Source organism: Cervus canadensis, chromosome 17 (genome assembly GCF_019320065.1).
Source record: "Cervus canadensis isolate Bull #8, Minnesota chromosome 17, ASM1932006v1, whole genome shotgun sequence".
NCBI classification, from domain to species: Eukaryota; Metazoa; Chordata; class Mammalia; order Artiodactyla; family Cervidae; genus Cervus; species Cervus canadensis.
In genome coordinates, this window is record NC_057402.1 from 18,541,686 (window position 1) to 18,549,069 (window position 7,384).

The 7,384-nt window shown below is 37.9% G+C and overlaps 1 pseudogene; it reads right to left on the bottom strand.

Moving 5' to 3' along the window:
- LOC122454909 overlaps window positions 1-4,327 on the bottom strand; it is a 45,114-nt pseudogene extending 40,787 nt beyond the window's left edge.
- Window positions 4,328-7,384: the final 3,057 nt, after the last annotated feature.

The following is a 7,384-nucleotide window of genomic DNA, read 5'->3' on the forward strand; positions in this document are numbered from 1 at the left end:
AAGTATCTGAGAAAAGGCTTATGTTCAGAACTAGTAATGCAAGAGGTAGAAGACAGACTCAGAGTGTCATTTGCTAAAATTCTTGAGTATTAACCTAGTTACTAGCATCATTATCTTTTTTTTTTTTTTTAAGAAACCAAAGAAAATCTCAAGGTTTTTAATCGGTGCTGAATAATATATTTTTTAACTAAGAGAAACACTTGTATTTCTATTGGACATAAATTTAAATTTAATGGCAATATAATCTTGTGTGGCAAATTATTACACTAATTTACAATAGGGACTTCCCAGTGGCTCAGCAGGAAGGAATCTGCTTGCCATGCAGGAGACGTGGGTTTGATCCCTGGGTTGGGGAGATCTTCTGGAGGTGGGCATAGCAATCCACTCCAGTATTCTTGCCTGGAAAATCCCATGGACAGAAGAACCTGGTGGGCTACAGTTCATAGGGCCACAAAGAATCGGATACGACTAAGTGATTTAGCATTGCACAGCACACCGCACACAATCCACAGAAACGGTCTATGAAATGGAACTACAGTCAATGAAGTGTTAAGAATACATGCTATTCACCTTGGAGAAGGAAATGGCAACCCACTCCAGTGTTCTTGCCTGAAGAATCCCAGGGACAGAGGAGCCTGGTGGGTTGCCGTCTAAGGGGTCGCACAGAGTTAGACATGACGGAAGTGACTTAGCAGCAGCAGCAGCTACTTACATATATGTCCAGATGACAGAATTCTTACTTCCTATGAGTGATTTAACATTTTGAGTACAAGTTAATGAATTAAGGCCATAATTCATTCTTGTTTATTTTCTAGTAAAATATATTCTCTTATAATTGACTACCTTACTATCCACATAATTTTGATATTTAACCCAAGAAAATGGCCTTCTTAGATCTATGCCATACTGTGCAATGATTAAATTATGCAAACATAACAAGACAGGAATCTTGTTACATGAAAAATGCTGACTCATTCAAAAATGCTACTATCCAATTGTTAAGAGCTTCCTTTGAGAATAACTTTCATGTAAAATTAACTGTTCTAACAAGATTTGACATAAATGAAATCTGCAAATGAATGAATATTTTATAGATGCTGTATTAATGCCAGAAGTTTCCTGGTGAAATATGCTTATTCTAAATTGCCAAGATACGATCCTAAAGGAACATTAATCTTCAATCCCCAAACAAAGTGCCTGTTACCTCATCTAGTTAATGACTGAATTTAACATATTTTTTGTTCACCCCCTTTTTACTTTATACTCTTAGTCAAACAATTTAATGAAGACACGATTCATCATTTTTTGAAATCACTTATCAACAGGATAAATAAATCAGCAGAATGACTATTCTGTTGGGCTAATTGAAATATTAAATAAAAATAGAGGAAGAATCATGAATGAGCTGGCTTGCTGAAAGTAAAATGGCTTTAACACTTTTTAAAGGGGTTAACTATTATGGTAAAATCTTCAGCGATTCCAATAAAGAAGAAAATATACAGCCATCTGTCACTTTATTTTCTTAAATCTGAACCAAGAGAACAGAAAATGAAAGTGAAAGTCGCTCAGTCATGTCCAACTCTTTGCAACTCCATGGACTATATAGTCCATGGAATTCTCCAGGCCAGAATACTGGAGTGGATACACTTTCCTTTCTCCAGAGGATCTTCCCAACCCAGGGATCAAATCCAGGTCTCCTGCACTGCAGGCAGATTCTTTACCAACTGAGCTATCAGGGAAGCCAATAGATGGCAAAAAATAAAACCTTCTATTCTTGAATCTTTTAAAGCTGAAAGAAAATCTGCTCACTAAAGAACATTTAAGAACATATAGCAATGAAAAGACAAATGATGACAATGCAACATTTTAGCAGTGAATTTGGTAAAAATCAAGATGAAAAAAGGAGAAAGGGTAAAAAGTGAACTATAATTTCATAGTTAATGTGAGGTCTTATGTAGTCTACTCCTAAGATGAAAAACGCACACGTTATATGTCTCTAAAGACCAATCAACTCTCTCTGTGAAGATAAATTTTTTAAACTATAAAGAAATGGATTTGACAGAGGTGGTAAACTTGCCATGTTCCATGAGTATTTCTAATGGGGTAGGGTTGTAGCCATTTCATAGGAATGGGAAGTTTGGCAACACCTCCCATCAACTATGGTGGTAAAGGAGAACGGTCCTATAGAATAATCCATCAAAGTCTTTGGCAATTTTCATTCATATATGAAACATAATTCTAGTATTTTCCTAGTCTTTACTTTTTAGGAAAGTTCTACTTATACTTTGAATTTCTTTTCAAACTATATTATTGGGAAATAAAATATTTTATGTATAAGATGGCCATGGAGACAGCAATACTTATTTCAACATTACCTGAGATAACACAAATGGCTTTACATATTTATGAACCAATTACAATATTTACACAGGACAAGCAGATTCCGGTTCATTTAATTATAATTTGATAACTCTTTTGAATAAACTTAGCAACAGTGGCAAAACCCAACAGATTATATTAGCATTTTACAAATGAATTACATGTTATGAGATAGAAAATTATTTTTGTGACTTTAGCGTCATAATCAAAATTCCATGTGCCTGAAGAGAGAAACAAGTGGGATGTCTTACCTATTGTCATGTACATGGGTAAACTAAATTATTATACAAGCCACGCTTCATACTATTATTATGCTATGACACAATTATGTTACAATCACATTGTTTATTTGAATGTATTTTAAATATCTAAAGAATAGGAAAGCATTAATTCACTTGAGACTTGGTACAAATGATATTTATATTATGATCTTCAAGTAGTTATCATTTCTGAAAATTTGTAGGAATTACTAGTCCATTGGAGCCAATGGGATAAGTTAGCTATGGGATAAGCAAATATAGGGTATGATCACATAGTAATTTAAATTTATTATTTTATATTCTGCAGATTTAAATAAAACTATTAACACCTTATAAGAAACTTCTGCTTGGAGATAATCTTGGGAAGTAGCTATTTTATCCTGTTTGATTTTGTCTAATTTATCTCTGCAACAACATTTTGTTTATTTAAGGCTTTAAAAAATGTTACTATGCTTTCTCTTTCTGTATCCCTTTGTCTTAATATTTACAGTGGTTCTTATAGACAATAGATTATATTCTTGAAACATTACTTTCCCCCTCCTTCTGCCAGAATCAATAATGTATTTTGACTTTTCACTGGGAGAACTCACAAATGTGGTAGGGACCCCTAAGACTTCATTCCTTTTGGAGTTTCTCATGATTAAGACAGTCCACATTCAACCTCTAGCAATTTGTGATTATCACTTAAGTATTCCTCCAGATTATGACTCTAGCAGCTTCTGTTCTAGATAAACTGATCTCAGCTGTGACTCCCTGAATATACCTGTTTCCCCAAACTTCAAGGTGACAGTTTGCTCTACGTTCTCAATTGTTTAATGGGTCCAAGAAAAGCCATTACTTTTAAGTCTGTTCAGGTTTTCCTTATTGTTAGAAATTAAAATGTTATTGACTGAAATGACCATTTCCAAGCTCTTGACATAACAGAACTGAAACCAGAATTCTTATTAAAAGTCTATTTTTAAGAACATCAGTTTGTATCAGAAAGGTACCTGATGTATTCAAGCCTTGGAATAGATAAGAAATTTGCTTTTTGAACCAAAAAACACAAATTCAACTCAATGAAACAATAAACAGACCTGTCAAATTTAGTGATTAAATATTTTCAATTCAAAATGGGAATGCTAATTTACAAATGATAAGGAATAGAAGGGGTGTGTGCGTGTGTGTGTAAAATACATTGACCACACAAAGAAAACTTCAGGTAATCTCTAAAAGTATATGTGATATTGATGGAGGGAACAAGATGGAATGGGGGCAGAGCACAACCTTTAAAAGAATGACATCGCCCGAGTACACAACATAAACTGGTTAGAACAAAACAGATCCCGAGATGGCAGACAAGTTACCTTCCACTAGGCTTTGAGCCTCAGTATACACTCACTGTGGGCTTTCCTGGTGGCTCAGATGGTAAAGAATCTGCCTGCAATGCAGGATCTGCCTGCAGTGTAGATCCCTGGGTCGAGAAGATCCTCTGGAGAAGGGAATGGCTATCCACTCCAGTATTCTTGCCAGGAAAATTCTATGGACAGAGGAGCCTGGAGGGCTAAGAAAGGGTTAGTGAAAGGGCTAACACTTTCACTTTTTCATACACTCACTGTAACACAACAGCAAGCTAAATGACATACGCACAGGTACCATGACAGTTCCAAGGCCGACCATGTAGGTAAAAAGGTGGGCGGTGGCGCCATTCGTGGAAATCTCTACAGCTTCCCCAAAAGAGCTGGAAAACTCCTCCCACTCTGTAGACTGAGAAATTACCCACCCATATAAAATCTGACAACCCCACACCCTGGGGCCACTCTTGCCTTCTGACGTAGCCCATACTCTCTGGAGTGTGGTTCTCTCTAAAAAACCTCATTCTTGATCATCACTTTGTCTCTCACTGAATTATTTCTGCAATGAAACATCAAGAATGTGAGCATCACTAAACCCTGAAGCCAGGTGTGTGATCTCAATTAAAAGACCATGGGTTTGACTCTCAATTAGGGGTGCAAGGTTTCATTGTAATCACAGTCTTATTGTGGTAATTCAATGAAGCTATGAGCTATGCCAGGCAGGGCCACCGAAGACAGATGGGTCATAATGAAGAGTTCTAATAAAACGTGGTCCACTAGAGGAGGAAATGGTTGTCCCAGGAACTCCACGAACAATATGAAAAGGCAAAAAGATCTGACACTGGAAAGTGAGCCCCCAGGTTAGAAGGTGTCCAATATGTTACTGGGGATGAGTGGAGGGCAATGACTAATAGCTCCAGAAAGAATGAAGTGGCTGGGCAAAGGTGGAAATGACACTCAGTTGTGCATGTGTCTAGTGGTGAGAGTAAGCCCAATGCTGTAAAGAACAATATTGCATAGCAAACTGGAATGTTAGGTCCAAGAATCAAGATAAATTGGATGTGAACAAGCAGGAGACAGCAAGAGTGAATATTGACATATTAGGGATCAGTGAACTAAAATGGATGGGAATGGGTGAATTTAATTCAGATGACCATTTTATCTACTACGGTGGGCAAGAATCCCTTAGGAGAAATGGAGTAGCCTTCACAGGCCACAAAAGAGCCCGAAATGCAGTACTTGAGTGCAATCTCCAAAATGACAGAATGATCTCTGTTCGTTTCGAAGACGAATCCTTCAACATCACAGTAATCCAAGTGTGTGCCCCAACCACTAATGCTGAAGAAGTTGAAGTTGAATGGTTCTATGAAGACCTACAAGACCTTCTAGAACTAGCACTAGAAAAAGATATCATTTCCACCATAGGGGACTGAAATGCAAAAGTAGGAAGTCAGGAGATACCTGGAGTAACAGGCAAGTTTGGCCTTGGGGTACAAAACGAAGCAGGGCAAAGGCAGATAGAGTTTTGCCAAGAAAATACACTGGTCATAGCAAACACCCTCTTTCAACAGCACAAGAGAAGACTCTATACATGGATATCACCAGATGATTAATACCAAAATAAGACTGATTATATTCTTTGCAGCCAAAGATAGAGAAGTTCTATAGAGACAGCAAAAACATGACCAGGAACTGACTATGGCTCAGATCATGAACTTGTTACTGCAAAATTCAGGCTTAAATTGAAGAAAGTAGGGAAAACCACCTAGTGGCCACTAGGCCATTCAGGTGGCTCAGATAGTAAAGTGTCTGCCTATAATGCGGGAGACCAGGGTTCAATCCCTGGGTCAGGACGTTCTCCTGGAGAAGGAAATGGCAACCCACTCCAGTATTCTTGCCTGGAAAATCCCATGGACAGTGGAACCTGGTAGGCTACAGTCCATGGGGTCGCAAAGAGTTGGACACAACTGAGCGACTTCACTTTCACTTTTCATTCAGGTATGACCTAAATCAGATCCCTTATGAGTATACAGTGGAGATGACAAATACATTCAAGGAATTAGATCTGGTAGACAGAGCACCTGAAGAACTATGGATGGAGATTCATGATTTATAATAAGAAATAAGTATTTAGTTTTCATCTTGTTTCCAGCACAGAATTCCTATGAGGAGAGCAATGATGTGTCCTTTCTTATGTTGATGATTTACTTGAGAAAGCCCCTATATCATCTAAGTGTGAGGCTAGACACCAGAGGAACTAACTACATGACTAGAGTCTTTAGCCCTCCAACTCCCCTACAAAGTGGGGAGGAGAAGAAATTGAGTTCACTCACCTAAGGTCTATGATGTAAGCAATCATGCCTATGTAGTGAAGCCTCATAAAACACCAAAAGGAGCAGGTTCAGAGACCTTCTGGGTGGTTGAATGTGGAGACGCAGGGAGCGTGGCCCACTCGGAGAAGGCATGGGAGCTCTGACCTCCTTCCCACATATCCCATCTATGCATCTCTTCATCTGGTTCTATCTGAGTTATGTCCTTTTATCATAAAGGAGTAATCTGGTAGATAAAATGTTTCTCTGAGTTCTCTGAACTGCTCCAGCAAATTAATTGAACCCTAGGAGGGTGTCATTGGAAACCCCTATTGATAGCCAGTTAATCAGAAGCATAGGTGACAACCCAGACTTCCCACTGGCTAGCTAAAGGGAAGTGGGGGGCATTCTTTTAGGACGGACTTCTTTTATTTTTAATTTATTCATTTTTAACTGAAGGATAATTGCTTTACAGAATGTTGCCGTTTTCTGTCAGACCTCAACACGAATCAGTCATAGGTTAGGACTGAGTTCTTAACCTGTGGGATCTGATGCTATCTCCAGATTAGCAGTGTCAGAACTGTATTAAATTGTAGGACACCAGGCGGTTGTCAAAGAACTACTTCCCTCCCCCTAGACTGGGTGCAGAATTGGCAAATACAAAGAGAAATAATAAACTATCCATAATTTCAGTCCTTTTCAATATAGGTGACTGGAATGCAAAAGTAGGAAGTCAAGAGATACCTGGAGAAACAGGTGTATTTGGCCTTGGAGTACGGAATGAAACACAGTAAAGGCTAATAGAGTTTTGCCGAGAGAACACACTGGTCGTAGCAAAAACTCTCATCCAACAACACAAGAGAAGACTCTACACATGGACATCACCAGATGGTCAATATAGAAATCAGATTGATTATATTCTTTGCAGCCAAGATGGAGAAGTAAGGAGTGCTGATCTTTACGGCACAGAAACTTCATCCACTTTAAAAACAACCATTGCAACTTTCCAGCTTTAAAAAATCCATTCTCCCAAAATTCATTATTTTTATACTTTGAAAGGATATTATATATTAAATATATATATCCTATATGTTTATATGTT